The following is a 16,100-nucleotide window of genomic DNA, read 5'->3' as shown; positions in this document are numbered from 1 at the left end:
ATGTGATACCTACATTATTTTGATGTCTGGATTACAATATGGAAACATTTTTATTTGGATCCCTTTTCGATCATGCTGTAATTATGTTTTTAAGTCTCTATAACTATGTAATTACTTCATTTTGTTTGTTTTAATTGAAAACAGATATTTCTCTTTTACAAAAGAATCACTTTGGGATTTAAGCAGGGGTGTCCAAACTTGGGAACTTTAAGACTTGTGGACCTCAACTCCCAGAATTCCCCAGCCAGGCTGGCTGGGGAATTCTGGGAGTTGAGGTCCACAAGTCTTAAAGTTCCCAAGTTTGGACACCCCTGGATTTAAGCCTTTTAGAAGTCTCCCTGATTATAAGTCCTGAGTATTGTCCATTTTGTCCATTTGTTTGGACCCTCTGTCAAAAAGTGACAGAGAGTTTCTGTCTGGGTTGTCTTCTGAATGAGATTTTGTTATAAAAGCAAATACGTCAAGGCTTGAACCATCCACCTTCTTTCTTTCATTCCTATGCATTATTTTGTATGAAGATAAGAAACACCCCTGGTTGGAGCTGCATAAAGCAGATTTTTGGTACTACTACTGGAATCTGTGATGAAAATGTTTAATAATAATATATACTAAGACATATGACTGACGTGGTTGGGTGATCATTTCTATAATAGAAAGAGGAAATAAAGATGAAAGCATAAGACAAAAACCATCACTGCTACCAGATTTGCAACAATTAAAGCTAATATATAGTTTGCCCTTTAGCGTATTTTTCAGAGTATAAGACACATCTTTTTCCCTCAAAAAAGAGGCTGAAAATGTGGGTGTATCTTATACACTGAATACAGCATTTTTTTGCCTCCTGAAACCACACCCCTTCACCAAAATGCCTGTGCAGAACCTGTAGAAGGCTTCCAGAGAGCTCCTGGGGTCTGGGGAGGGCAGAAATGAGTGAAAAACAGCCTGTTTTTTGCTCAATTTTGCCTCCCCAACCCCCAGGAGCACTCTACAAGCCTCCTAAAGGCTATTTATGCCTTTTTATTTTTTTTATTTTTTTGAAAAACAGGCCATTTTGGGGAGGTCTGCAGAGTGCAAAAACTTTTTTAAAATATTTGCTTCTTTAAAATCATGCTGCATCTTATACTCTGGTGCGACTTATACTCCAAAAATATGGTATCTCTTGAATAGTTTCTGAACATTCATACCCTATATATCATACCCTATCTTTCTTCTTCAGCATTATGAAATGTAATTCATAATCTTAGGAAAAAATCCTAATATGTCGCCCATCCAAACATGCTTAGCAATGACAATTATTTGATACTTGCACTCCCCAGGCAGAATCCTCTAACTGACTGCTGTGAAAACCTCCTCCCAAGGTCCATCTATTTATTTGTGAATAAATACACAATCCTCCAAATCACACTGAAAGGAAGTGAACTTTGGATAAAGATTTGCAACCTTCGTTTTGCAACCCCCTCCCCTTCCAAAGAAGCATGGATAAGTATGAATAATGATTCTGACAGCACAAAATGTTGTAAATAATATTGATATACTTAGCAAGACGTGAATTTTGTTTCTACACAAATAGTTGCTACAGAGGTGCAACAAATCTAGTGATCTCTATCTATTGTAACAAAGAGAGATCATTGAGAGAAGTCTTTTTACCCAACTGTACAAATCACACCATGAAGATAGGACACAGACCAGTGCAGGAGATCATCACTATAGCATTTCTCCATTTCATTTTAAGAGTACATATGCATGGACTAATAACAGAGGCTAGCAGATCAACATCGATTCATAATACCAAATAAAGTATTTACAGAGGTAGAATTGAAAGAACTAAAAAGGCCTACCCAGGACAAAAAAATCAAAATCTTGCCAAAAGTAGATCAGACTATAGCAGCAAACTGGGGAGTCAGAAGTAAGAAAAACCATCAAAGCTATTAACTCATTTTCATTCCCAAAGAAGGCACCCTCTCCTGTGCCTTCCCCTTCTGAAAGAAAAAAGCCCTAAAGATAATTGAAACAAAGAATAACTGAGCACCTAAAACAGCACAAAAACAATAGAAAATGTTCCTTCCATTAACATTTGTTCCAAAGAAACAGCTAGCACAAGCATTAAAATATTCCAATACTGTAGTATCAAATATAAGCACCAGCTCACTGCAAAAAACAAACAACTAATGTACAGCATATCTGCAACTGAATACCCTGAATGCAAAGACATGCAGCATGGATGAAAGAAATGGATAAGAATAAAAAAAACTGATATGAGAGAAATCATAATAGTAGCAGAAATGGAGGAAGAAAGGACAAGGAAGATCAAGAATTGTTCAGCACCAGATGAAAATGAACTGCATAGTTTTTAGTTGAAAGATCTGACTAGCTTATACCCACTCATTGCCAAAGAATTTAAAAGAACTTTATAAGTGAACACATCATGAGAGTGAAGAAGATCTTAAAGTCTTAACTCAATGGAAGAAATACTATCAAGAAAATTACCAACTGGGCAATTATAGCCATTAGATATACAACTTGAATAGAGGACTGGACTCAATCAGAACTGAAAATAATGGCAATGAATCATGTCCTTTCTACTTACCAAGGAGCTTAGATGGATGCCAAAAGCTGAAGAAGATGAAAGGGCATTGAAAATATCTGAAGGATAGTGAAGAAGATGTACTGAAGGTAGTATATTATGATGGTGTATTGAGTATTGAAAGACTAAGCTGACCTACAACAAAGACCAAATGAAGAATAGAAAAGAGATGTGGCAAAGCAAAATATTACATGGCTAGTATATTAAAATGCTAGTAGGCAAAACAAATAACAAGACCTGGAAATGGCTCAGACAGGAAAGTTGAAGAACTAGACGGAGTGGCTGCACAAGAACAAGTTTTAAGAACAAATGCATACAAAAGCCAGAACTGAGAAGATAGCAACAGAAAGTAAATGCCGCCTCTGCAAAGATCTGCCTATTCCAGGACCTTGGGAAAGACTTAATAGGCAGATAAAAGTGCCAAATCCAATCCAAACATCTGCCTGACTTTGTCCAACAACAACAACAATAATTCCTACAAGCTGCATTTACTTTTGCAACAAAGAGTACAGCTATCCGATTCAGATTTCCAAAATCCACGTGACCATTAAATGCAGATAAGTCTAATTCATTGCTACCACCAATGATTGCCTAGTTTTTTTACAACACAGATTTGGTATCACTAGCCAAAAGGCATCTCATAATTCATGGGAGAATTCCTCCTCGTTTTATCTCATTCCTTTGATTCTACCCATTTTCTTTCCTAACAGAATGTACTGTTTGTGTTATATTCCAGTGTAAACAAAATCCCAGATGCTTTAGCACACTCATCCGAAGCATATACTTTCTGTTCTTTATTTACATATTCTAGCAAATATTTTACCAAGGAAATTGGTGAATGTTGACTAGTTGGAACAAGATCCTATGCTACACTGTTAATTTCTTTGTAAAGTTTTTTTTTCATTGAAATGGATATTGCTTTCTGACCACAATGACAAAATAATTTTAACTACTCCTATTCAGTCAGTTCTTGATGTTATTCCACCTGGGAGAAAAAGAAAAATGTAGTCATCTGGCACAGTGTTTCCTATTAATTTCAGTGCTTCAGTCTGAATGGATAAAATAAGAACAGAAATGTCCTCCAGTGATGCTAGCCAGCTAGTAGAATCTGCCTTGGATTCCCTTGTTCCCACAGAGCACTGTACCATAAACATCAGCTCAGATAATAAGGCAAGCTTGGCATATGCTAAGCATGTGTGAAGATTGTCACTGTCTGCAGGCTTCAGCTCCCTACTGAACTCTGAGTACTCTCACACTTGTTGTATTTCCCTCATTTCTTCTGTTTTGATTGCCTGATCTTTCACTTGAACCATGAGAAATTTGGCTTTTCTTCATGGGAAATTACTAGCAGAAATAAAGTCATCCCTCCGGTAGTAGAAATGGGATCTGCAACCAAATGCCAGGATTGCATCCTGTCATCCTCTTCTGACTCAGGAACAACCAGCATTCTATGATACCTTAGCATGAATTGCTTTTTCCTCTCCGGCCATAATAACCATCATACAATACAGGGGTGGGCTTCAAAAATTTCAGCAATGGGTTTTCTGCCTAGTTGCTGGGTGGACGTGGTCTAGTCAGCCTCCTGCACCATGGCAGAGGGAAGCATTTTCACCTTTCCCAGGCAATGGAGGCTTTCCTCAAGCCTCTGGGAGGGCAAAATCTTCCTCCCCTGGACTCCGGAGGCTCTCCAGAGGCCAAAAAAGGGCCTCTTTCCAGCCTTCCGTAACTTCCAGGAGGCCTGTTTTTCACCCTCCCTGAGTCTCCACGCAGGCCCTGAACTTACCTCTCATTCAAAATGGGCCACGTGGAGACTCCTAGGAGAGGAGGGGTGGGCAGGGCCAGCCATGGGTGGGATTTGGAGGTTCTCAGAACCGGCCATAATGTTAGCTATGGGTTCTCCCAAACCTAGGCGAATCTGTAGCAGCCCACCCCTAATACCATATATATGCAGAAGATCGGCTACTGAAGCACACAGAAATCAAGCCATACGTATAGGACTTGCTCCAGGCTTGTAATTCTAGGTTTTTTCCTCTCACCTTTTTGAGTCAACATAAACTTGGATATTTTCTTCCTGGCCTTAAAACTAGGAAACATCTGCTTAAAGTTTATAGAACTGTTTTGTCTATCCTAAGACCCCCTGCTTCTCACCCTACCAGAACCAAAAAATAAAGGTTTACCTTCTCATAGCTCTGTCAGGACTAAAACTGAATAATACTAGAGAACTATGGTAATAGGAAGCAGAACTCAGGAAGAAGCTGCTGGCTATATTCAAATTGGGTAAGAAAATCCCTTTGATGTCATATGTAAGAAATATTACATATTTTTTTCCAAATTGTAAAATGCTAAATTTAGGGAATATTGTCAATTTGCTATCATGTCTGTCAAATCCATTCAGAGCAGTAAACCATAGTCCCAGGTACTATTCCTCAGTGTGAACACTGGAGAAATAATTAAAAATAAAAAAGATTGCTATATGTTTTATTTAATCTTTAACAGAAATAATTATTCAAAATATATTTAAAGTTTAAAGTTATGCAACAATAAATAATCAAGATTCCTTTTTCTTTCTGGAGTCATAATGATCAAGTCTCGTCAGCTAATAATTCTGAGCCTGAGAGATAATCCCAAGGTAAAAAATTTTGGAGTTGAGGAGTTCCTGTTGTCAGAGGTTCATCCATAGCACACCATTAGAAATCCAATAAACACTCAAGAGCTAAAAATGGAAGAGTCAAGGACAAAGCTCAGATAGAAAGTTGCTTTTATTGCAGACACAATGAATCATAATAATGGAAATCAGCTACTGCAGAGGGTAGTCTGCTGTATTTAAAAGCTCAGAACTGACTGCCAAGGTGGGTTCAGAGGAGGAAGCATCACATTGCTAACATCCAATAGATACTAGAAAATGCAAGACAGTTGCAAAAAATACACTTAATGTTGCAGATCATGATATATAAGAAGCTTTATTGCGTAGGCCAAACAAATTGTGAAAAAACGTGGGTATATTCCCCCCCCCCAATCTATCTCTTGAAGTATTTGTATAATAACCAGAAGCAAGAGCCAGAACGGTTTATTATTTATTAGTATTACATTTATATGCTGTCCAATTTCCAAGAATTCTAGGAAGTTCATGAGTAAAAACATTAAAAAATAGAAAAAATAGACGAACCACAGGACTGGAAAATGGCAAGAATGAGAACAAAACAGAAATTGACGCACATGATTCAAAGTGGGTTTTGCTCACTAGGCCTCACCAAAGGCCTGGATAAAGAGAATGAAACATGAAGGAAATAACTGGTTCTACATTGGGAAGGAGTATGCAAAGATTACATATGGTTATTTTATTTATTTGAAATGCAAAGCATTTCATTAGAAATTCTAGACTAGAAAAAATAGACATTTGAGTTTAATAAATTCACAATCTCATTAATGCTAACAATATCAGTATAGTTGCTGAAAGTGAGCAAGGGAATTTCTTGTTGAAACTGAAAGAAGACAAAAAACAAACAAATCCAATCTACATTTTTTAAAATTAAATGTATAGGCCACCCAAATGTATCAAAACTCTGAGTGGCTTAAAGAATAAAAACAAAAACATATGAAGGGTCCTTCGTGACCTCTGACCTTGATTGTTTTCTTGCAGATGTTTCATTACCTAAACTAGGTAACATCATCAGTGCTGAATTCTGGGAGTTGAAGTCCACAAGTCTTAAATTGCCAAGTTTGGGGACCCCCTGGTCTACTGTATTTTTTGGAGCATAAGATGCACCGGAGTATAAGATGCACCAAGATTTTGAAGAAGTAAATTTTTAAAAAAGTTTTCGCACTCTGCAGACCTCCCAAACCCTCTGCACGCCTCATTTTTTGTGAAAAATGGGGCATGCAGAGAGTTTGAGAGGCCTGCAAAGTGCTCCTGGGGGCTTAGTGGGGGGAAGCAAAAAACGGCCTATTTTTCACAAAAACAGGCCCATTTTTGCCCAAACAAAGGCACGCATAGCCTTTAGGAGGCTTGTAGAGTGCTCCTGGGGGCTGGGGGAGGCAAAAACAAGCAAAAAACAGTTCATTTTTCACTCGTTTTTGCCCTCCCAAACCCTCTGCACGTCCATTTTTGTGAAAGGGACAAGGTTTTGGGAGGTCAAAAATGCTGTATTCAGTGTATAAGACGCACCCAGATCTTCACCCTCTTTTTGGGAGAGGAAAGGCACGTCTTATATTCCGAAAAATATGGTAAGTCCTTTTCCATCTCTCTATTTATTATTTCTGTTTTGCTTTCTAAAATTTCAATTTTGTCATTGTTTTACTTCTCATGTAAGTTGTCCTATAATTCTTTAATATTTGTGTAACTTCTTCTTTCGTCTCCTCTTTCATCTTTACTCACTTCCATTCTCACTTTAAAATCACTTTTAACAGATTTTAAAGCTTCAGATAATTGTTTTTCCATCTCTTCAAACATTTTTGTAATATTTCTGAAGTTATCCCCCTTTCTGTCAGTTGCTCCAATTATTCTCTTCTTCCTTTAACAAACTTTGTTGTTTTTCTGGTGGTCGCCATTGGTTTTTTTATAACCCCGGAGTGCAAGTAACTAAGTTACAAATATAAAAGTATAAAGCAGGTTCCACTTTTTCCTATTACAATTTTTCCTAACTGTTAAGGCTTTAATCAAATCTATCTTTCCGTGGTTTTAATGGTACAATCCATTTTATGTTACACTTATGTCCTTAATTTGTAAAAATCCATCAATTGTCTTTTCCCTTTGATGTCAGACAGTCAACATTCCCATGTCTGTTTAATTAATTAATTAATTAATTACAAACAACTCCAAAAGCACTTTTGCCAAAACATTAATATTTTGGATGTATATACTTTATTTTATCTGTCATAACTTTCCTAGTCAAAATCTCATTAAGCTCTTTGCTGTCATTTTAAAGTCTTTGAAAAATGTTATTTTGGTCTTTATTTCCAGAAAGAAGGCTGGCTCATGAAGTGCTTGTTTCCTTTACTCTGCTATTTAAAAAAGACCTCATTTCAACTGCAAATTTATTGTATCCAAAGGCAATTTTTAAAAGTGAGGATTTGGCACAGGGGTGGGTTCCTGTCCCAGTTGGTAACAGTTTGCTTCACATGCACCCACCGTGCATTGCTCAGGCATGTGCAGTTGACTGTAATTTATTCTGCGCATGTGCAGAAATATGCCGGCAATGGAAGAAGAAACTGGGGAACCAGTTCAGGGGAGTGGCAAGCCTGGGTCACTGCCGGTTCTGTGACCCAGGCCGAATCACCAACCCATCTCTGGTTTGGCCAGACTTTAGTATAAAGACATTATAGGTACAAGCACACTGTATCTCTCTTGTCCCACAGCTTCTCTACTCATCAGATGACTGCAGGATTTCCATCCTATGGTTTCCTCAAAAGAAGCAGCTGTCCCGGCTGCAGGTGGGCAATCTATTGGTCTCTCCTTTATTTGAAAAGACTTTGCTGGCCAGAAATCACTTTTGGCCAACATTCACTTCCAAAGAGCTATCTTCACTCCTTTTGAGGTATCTAGTTCACCACAGAAGTTCACCCAGAAGTCTAGCATACTGTGTTCTTAAAGCAAACCAGCAGCTTGTCAATATCCACCCCCTATCCTGGATAAAGAAGTAGGAAGTAGAAGAAGCCAGTTTACCATGTTAAATTTGTTCCTTAATCTAGATAACTAAGGAAATTATGACCAAAATGAATAAAATCTATACAATTGAATTTAGGTAATATCTTTCCCACTTAACAACTAGAAGCTTGAGGCAGAAAGCAACCACTTCTGAATATCTTTACATCCTGAGCCCTCAGTTTGGAATGAGTCTCTTTTTCCATTGTGGACTATTGAAGCAATGATCTGTGGCGGTGGAAAGATACAGTCAAGCATACAAGGCATAGACTGCTAGGTGTCATTAGTTTTTCAAAGCAGTTATATCAGAGATGATGGTAGCCATAGACAATATTTTTAAAAAGGAAATGGCAGGTTTATATATCAATGATTTCAAAAGAGCAGGTTTTTAAATCATTGGATATATATGAATATGGAACCTGGCTTTTCAAACCCAGATATGCTATTTTACTTTGTGTTAGCATGGAGAATATTTTGGAAATATCTCAGGAAACTTGTCTGAATTTTTACTTTTCTTTGGAATAATGTGATTATCCATTTGGTTCCTCATCAGAAAAGTTGGCCAAACATTTTGTGGCTTGTACTCAGTAAGTGAGACCAGTAAAAGCTACAATAGAATTGGTTTCTTTTATGATTTTGAAACAACACTGAACCCACAGCATGTACCTCCTCTTTTAACCACAAAACCTCCCTGTAGATAACCTGAAGCAAAAGTGTTTCTAGGGATTTGCTCATAGAAAACTGACAAAAAGAAGTGGAAAATAGCCATTTGGTTTAAGGAAAATGGGAGGACCATGACATCCTGAGGTTTGGGACAGCTAAACTATATTAATCTTCACACTAGGGCCTCCTAGCAAAACTGCCAAGGTATCTGGAGTAGCCAGTAGTAGAAAAAGCCAGAAGCATAGTATGGAAAGAAAACTAAATATCAAAACTAGGTTAAAAATTATATTTTCTGTATTGGCAACCATAACTTGATGCATGCCAAGCACATCTAAAAATGGCCACACATGCACTGATGACTATGCCAGAGCATACCGAGGAACGAAATGAAAATTCAGTTTGTATAAGTAATCATTCCTTGGAAGACAGAACTTCAGTGGAATTGTTTTATTATATTGTCTGAGTTCAGAGATGAGTTGCTACTGGTTCGCACTGGTTTGGGCGAGCTGGTAGTGGCAATTGGGACTGGGTCGCCGAACCGGCCACACCCCTGAACCAGTTCCCCGGTCGGCCATGCCGTTGCCAGCATGGTTTTTTGGGGGGTCATTTTATAAAGTTTTGTGCATGCGTAGGACAATTTATAGGCAACCACGCATCCATAAGCAATGTGTGGCGGGCACGCATACGAAGCAAACTGGCAGTAACACAGGCAGCAACCTACCCCTGTCTTTTTCCCCCCAAATTATTTTATTGTTTTAATAAAACAAAAACACAAAAAAGAATCATCCTTCATTACATCTTGTAGAAAGTGTGTCAATTGGTTACAAATAGATTTCATGCGTTACTACCACAATCATTATTTATACTTCCTTCATATTGAATTGTACATTTTAAATCAAAAATCTTTATGTATTTTACTATCAATGTACCACCATTCTTATTTAACTAGAATTATTTAAACATGCTTTTATCTGGAGTCATTTGTATTTAAAGACACAACCACCTACTGGCATTCATTAACTATTCCAATAAACCTCCAATAGTTAGCCTCTTATAACAACCCACCCCTGTCTGAGTTGGAATGGACTTTGGAGGTCTTTTATTCCAACCCTCTGCTCAGGAAACTGTTAAGTAATTAAGCTCCCCGCCAGAAGAGCGAGTATGCAGAGAAGCGTAATGAGAGTGATATGGAATAACATGCACAAACCAGCATACAGAAACACTGAATAGTATAAATATATAGTAGTTTACTATGTAGAAACCAACAAATATTAACTGCCTTGCACAAGTTTGTCCCTTTAACCTAATCTGTGCAGGAACATGCACCCATGCAGGAACTCCAAACGTGTGCAAGTAGCTCAAATCAGGTTTCCTACCATGCCAACGAGTAAATGGTACCTCTCCAGTAGAAGCATTTACAACATTGTTCAGTAAATGATTAGCACACATCATGGCTTCACCCCATAATGTTTCAGGTAATCCTGAATCGGCTAACATGGTTCTAGTCATAGCTTGTAACGTTTGCCCTCTTTGTTCTACAAACGAATTATGTTGAGGTCTATAAGGAGCAGAACGTTTATGCTCAATACCAGCTGTTTTTAACATAGTTTGGAACTTATAATTTGTAATCTCTGTCCCATTATCAGTAACTACAGTAATAACCTTGGCTTTTATCATTCTTTCCGCAAATCTCAGCCAATTAAAAAATTGTTGAAATGTTTTTGTCTTGTCTTTCATTAAGTAGCAGAAACCATATCTTCAGTAATGATCCATGATACTCAAAACATAACAGGCACCTCCCAAACTGGGTTTTATAGGTTCAATTAGATCAGCAAAAACAACTTCTAAAAGTTCCTTCGTTTTAAACCCATTAAGTCTGTTTGCTGGAGTAACCCTGCTCTTTTCCTTACTACATACATTACAGTTTAAATAATTACTGCAAGGTTTTAATTTTACTCCTTCTGACAACTTTACAGTTTGTTGCAGCATCTTGAAATTAATGTGCCCCATACGCCTATGTAGCAGATGTATGCATTCATCATGTGGCTTCACATTGTCATACACTGAATTGGCAGTATAGTCATCAGTTATAATATATAAACCATTTGTTAATTTTGCAGTAATACTATTACCTTCTTTTTCTATGATACAGTTATCTCCCCTAAAGGTTACTACATAGCCAATCTTAACTAGAGCTCTTACTGATAACACATTAAATTTCAGTTTAGGTATATACAACATGGATAAATGCTCATTTACAAATGAACACCTTGCCATATCTTCACCAGATGCTTTCACCCTCCAACCATTTGCCAAAGATACATGTTGCTTGCTGGCAGACATTTTTATAAAACAATTCTTATTTCTAGTAATGCACTGTGATGCTCCACTATCAACAACCCATGAATCATGGCTTATTGGTGCATTTCTAGAGATAGTCAAAGTCGACATACCTAAGTCGACATTATCATGTTTCTTAGCCTTTCTGGTATTCTGTCGTTTTGCATTTTTACAGAATCTAGCTATGCCCCTTTGTCCCACAAGAAAAACATTTTCTAACAGTATAGGCAGTTGAAGGTGACTCTTCATGTTGTGGTGGTTGCACTCTCAGTTGCTCTCTTTCCATCCTTCTTCTGGACTCTTCCAACAGGCATGCAGTTATGTCAGTCAATGTTAATTCATTTCGGGTTAGGACCTTGAGGGACGATACAAAATCATCATAACTCTCATCCAGCGATGACAGAATGAGGTAAATTTGATGTAACTCTGAGATAATAAGTTCTTTTTCATGTAGCTCTTGGAAAACTCCTTTTATAAAGTTTAAATAAGCTAACATGTCTCCTCCCTTCAGAAGACATGCCCTAAACAGTTTTCGGGTAAGATTTATATGTGCACCTACAGTGTCACGTACATATATCTTCTTCAAATTCTCCCAACATCTTGCTGCAGAATTCTCCCCATGAATATGAACTAATTGTTGGTCAGACAACATTAGATCAATTATACACAATGCTCGTTCATTGCATCTTTGAAACTCTGCTATCTTCTTGGCATCATCCTAGTCATCTGGATTCCAAGAAGTCACGTCCGGTGGATTCTGTACAGCATCCCACAATCCTTCAGTATGCAGAAGTAAGCTGCACTTCATAGACCAGGAAACATAGTTTGTTCCATCCAACCGGGTTATCAGTGATAAATTTGCTGATGGTGCGTGTGCCATCTTCTCCATAATAGTAAACACTTATAAACTAAACAGCTATCTGTATACGGTATTGCGTATCAACACCAACTCTCTTTTCAGCTATGTCTGGTACACTGGGTACACAGGGTACACTGGGCCCATAACCAATGTTAAGTAATTAAGCTCCCCGTTAGAAGAGCGAGTATGCAGAGAAACATAATGAGAGTGCCATGGAATAACACGCACAAACCAGCATACAGAAACACTGAATAGTGTAAAAATATAGTAGTTTACTATGTAGAAATATAGAGGTATTCAGAGTCCGATTAACAGTCCAAGTCATACATGGTTCAGTAATTCAGTTATCAAAATAGTCAGTCTAACACACAAAGTATAGCTAAACTGTAGCAACCACAATACCTCACAAAACACCAACCAGCTTCTAACAAAACAGAGATCTAACACCCATTCTGGCTCCCTCTTATAGCTGCCTGAGGTAACAAACCAATTACATCTCTTAAGCATTTAAAGTAACAGTAAAGTAATCATAGCTTATATACATTGCCAAGCCAAGACTAGGGTTACATCCCTAACAGAAACCATTTCAGACAAATGGTTGTCCAATCTCTTTTTAAAAACTTCCAGTGTTGGAGCATTCACAACTTCTAGAAGCAAGTCATCCCACTGATCAATTGTTCTACTGTGAATGTCAGGAAATTTCTCTATAGTTGTATGTTGGCTGTCTCCTTGATTAGTTTCCACCCATTGTTTCTAGTTCTGCCTTCATGTGATTTGGAGAATAAGTTGGCCCGCTTTTTTTTGTGGTTTGAAAAATTAAACTCTCAGTCACTTTGGATTTAGTTTAAGATAAGAAAACCTTTGTTGGAAAAGACCACAAATATGAAATTGTGTTTCTCACACTAGTCTCATCCAAGATTAAGGTACTGTCCTCAGAGATTCTATTTTGTAGCGTTAAAATAAAATAGAATTAGCTTATCTGGTTGTGTGTTCCTGACTACTCTACCTGGTCAACTTACAGGTACAGGGGCAGTATTTTTCTTTGACTAATATCCTCTAGCAATCAATATTAAGTCACATAATGTCCCCAGAAGATGACCTGATATGTTAAGCAATATAATTTCAAACAGTAGTGAGCAGCCTTTTTCTTCTTCGTCAGGATGGGGCTCCTGTTCAGCCAACAGGATAACTGAAAAACCAGTATCTGTTACAAGATTGTTCAAAGCAGGAAACATAGTGGATTCATGGATTGTCTAATGGGGAGGATTCCTGCTGATACAGAAACCATCATTTACATGCAAAAGCTCCCCCCCCCCCCATCACAGATAGTTACAATGTAGTCTTAAGCCTAGACCTGTGTTGGCAAACCTATGACACGCATGCCACATGTGGCACGCGCAGCCCTCTTTGTGGGCACGCCAGCCATCACCCGAGCTCAGCTCCACCCTGCATGTGCATGGGCCTCCTGTCAGCCAGCTGGTCTTTGGGTCTCTGCTGCACGTCCGCCAAGGGGCAGGTGCATGTGAGGTGGCCTTGCACAGCACTCCTGCACCCAATTTTGCTTTCCATTTTGGTGTAGGAGGTTTTCCAGGCACAAAATGGGGCGCGGGGGGCCTCACACCAACCTGGAAGCCAAAAATGAGTGACAGGGAGAGGGGCATATGCGGGGGGGGGATGACGGATGCTCACATTGCATTTTGGGTTTCGAGCACGCGTGCTTGCTTTTGGCACTCGGCACCAAAAAGGTTAAACATCACTAACCTAGATTTCTACTGTTTGCTCTAGCAAGATTGCCTCAAGTGTAACTCATAAATGGAAAGAGCTTCTCATCTTAGTTCCCATGTCCTATCAAAGTCATAATAAAGCACCAGCAATTAACTAATTTTAGATCTCTCTAATCTGATGGCCATTGTCATTAACCATGTGCTGTGTAAAGAATTGCATCTGTCAGCAGGCTTCTCACATAATTTGTCTGCAATTTGTCTGCACTTTCCCTTTGCTGCAGTTTAGACGTGTGTTCTGAGTTTGTTCTTTTCATTGGCACGTAAATAATATACAAAAAGTTATAACTGGAGACTTTAACAAAGAATGCAAAGTGCCAGAATGGATAGATGCAAACATATTGGATTATTTCTGTCATATCATCCCAAAGCCCTCTGCCATTATAAGATCCCTGTAATGTCCGTTTTGTAATAACTAATAGAGCAGTACGGTCTTCCTTGATATGACAGAAAAGTTCAAAATACATGTTTGCCCAAGTTCTAGAAATAATTCATAATCCAATAATATAATTCATATTTGAGGTTTCTTCAATTGATACTTAATAGTATTGGTCAAATCATTTGAATAGAACTAATGGTAGTCCTCAGTTAATGATCATTAGTTGCTGAATAAGTGTTGATTATGTCCAGTTCTGAACAAGTGTTGATTATGTCCAGTCTTCAAAGTTGTGGCCCCTGTGGTCATGTGATTGAGAACTGGGAACTTGGCAACTGGTTCACACTTACAACAGTTACAGTGTCTCACTTCATGTGATCATAATTTATGATGTTACCTGCCAGCTTCCCATAAACAAATGAATGTTGAAAGGGAAAGTCACAACTTCTTTAGGTAACTCTCTCCCACATGAATAAATAAATTCAGATGAAACAAGATCTAAACTAAGAGCTATGGTGGCACAGTGGTTAGAATGCAGTACAGCAGGCTAATTCAGTGCTCACTTCAGGAGTTTGATTCTGACCGGCTCAAGGTTGACTCGGCCTTCCATTCTTCTGAGGTTCCAGATTATTGGGGGCAATATGCTAACTCTGTAAGCCGCTTAGAGAGGGTGTAATGCACTATGAAGTGGTATATAAGTCTAAGTGCTACTGCTATTGCTAAACTAAAATAACTTTGACTGTATGTTGAAATATATTACCGTTTTCATTCAATACATTTATGTATAATTTTATGCCAAAATATCCCTTAACTTTTTCTTAAATCTACGTAAATGTATGTCATTCAATATATGAAATGATTTAAATTTCGATTCCTGGAATAACCACATTGTTAATTTGAGCTGAATGTCCTAGAAAACATTTGTCTTCATTTATAAACTTGTAAGAAGACTGGTGGACTAAAATGAACTTTTGTTCTGGCAGTAGACTTATGATGTCACAATCATGTGACTTTCAAAGTTGGTATCCCTCTCTTTCATTACAATACTGACAAAGACGAACATCGCCAAGAATTTAGTTCCATTAAGTTCCCAAAAACAATTGGTAAAAAGTGCTTGTAACAAACTGTTTTTCAAAGCCATAGTTTTTCTGCTGAAGTATATTAACATTGAAAAGAATGATATAAATAGTCTATATCTATTACTGTATAAACAACACAAACATCTTACAAAGCAGAAATACTGTTTAAATATCTGACATCTAAAATTAAGATCACTTCCTGCGTTCCACCATCCATGCAAAAAAAAAAAGATGACCATAAATGTAAAGTCCAAAATAGGAATAAAAGATTTGGCCCTACTCTGAAAAATAATTGGAAATGATATGCTCCATAACTTTAGCCAAAAAGTTCTAAGTGGAAAGGCATGCTAAGCATTGTTATTTACTATTCTCATATGGGTACATATTATTAGTTGCTGAAGTAGACCTATTATTTTTATTACCTTTTAGGCTGCTTTATTATGGATTTTATTTTATCATCTGTTACAGTTTCACTTAGTATTATACACAGATTGCCTCCTTGATATCATTTGATGAAGGGCAAATTATAACTATTTAAAATAGATTTTTGTTAACTAAAATGAGTATCTATTTCTAACCTCAGAAAAGGAAATTTGTATAAAATTTTGCTATGGGTTTTCGATTTATTTCTGTTTATGATTCTATTATGATCCTGAATCTCAGACTTAGAATATGAACCTGTCTCATTAGATTTGTTAAAACAGCTCAACGAAGTACACATAGAGGGGCCAAATATTGCGCCATGGTATGGTTTAATGTAATGCCATGATTGACATA

The sequence above is a fragment of the Natrix helvetica genome, assembly GCF_964273705.1.
Source record: "Natrix helvetica genome assembly, chromosome: 2".
Taxonomy (NCBI): domain Eukaryota; kingdom Metazoa; phylum Chordata; class Lepidosauria; order Squamata; family Natricidae; genus Natrix; species Natrix helvetica.
The sequence above is the reverse complement of the archived record's forward strand: the minus strand, read 5'-3'. Positions refer to the sequence as shown.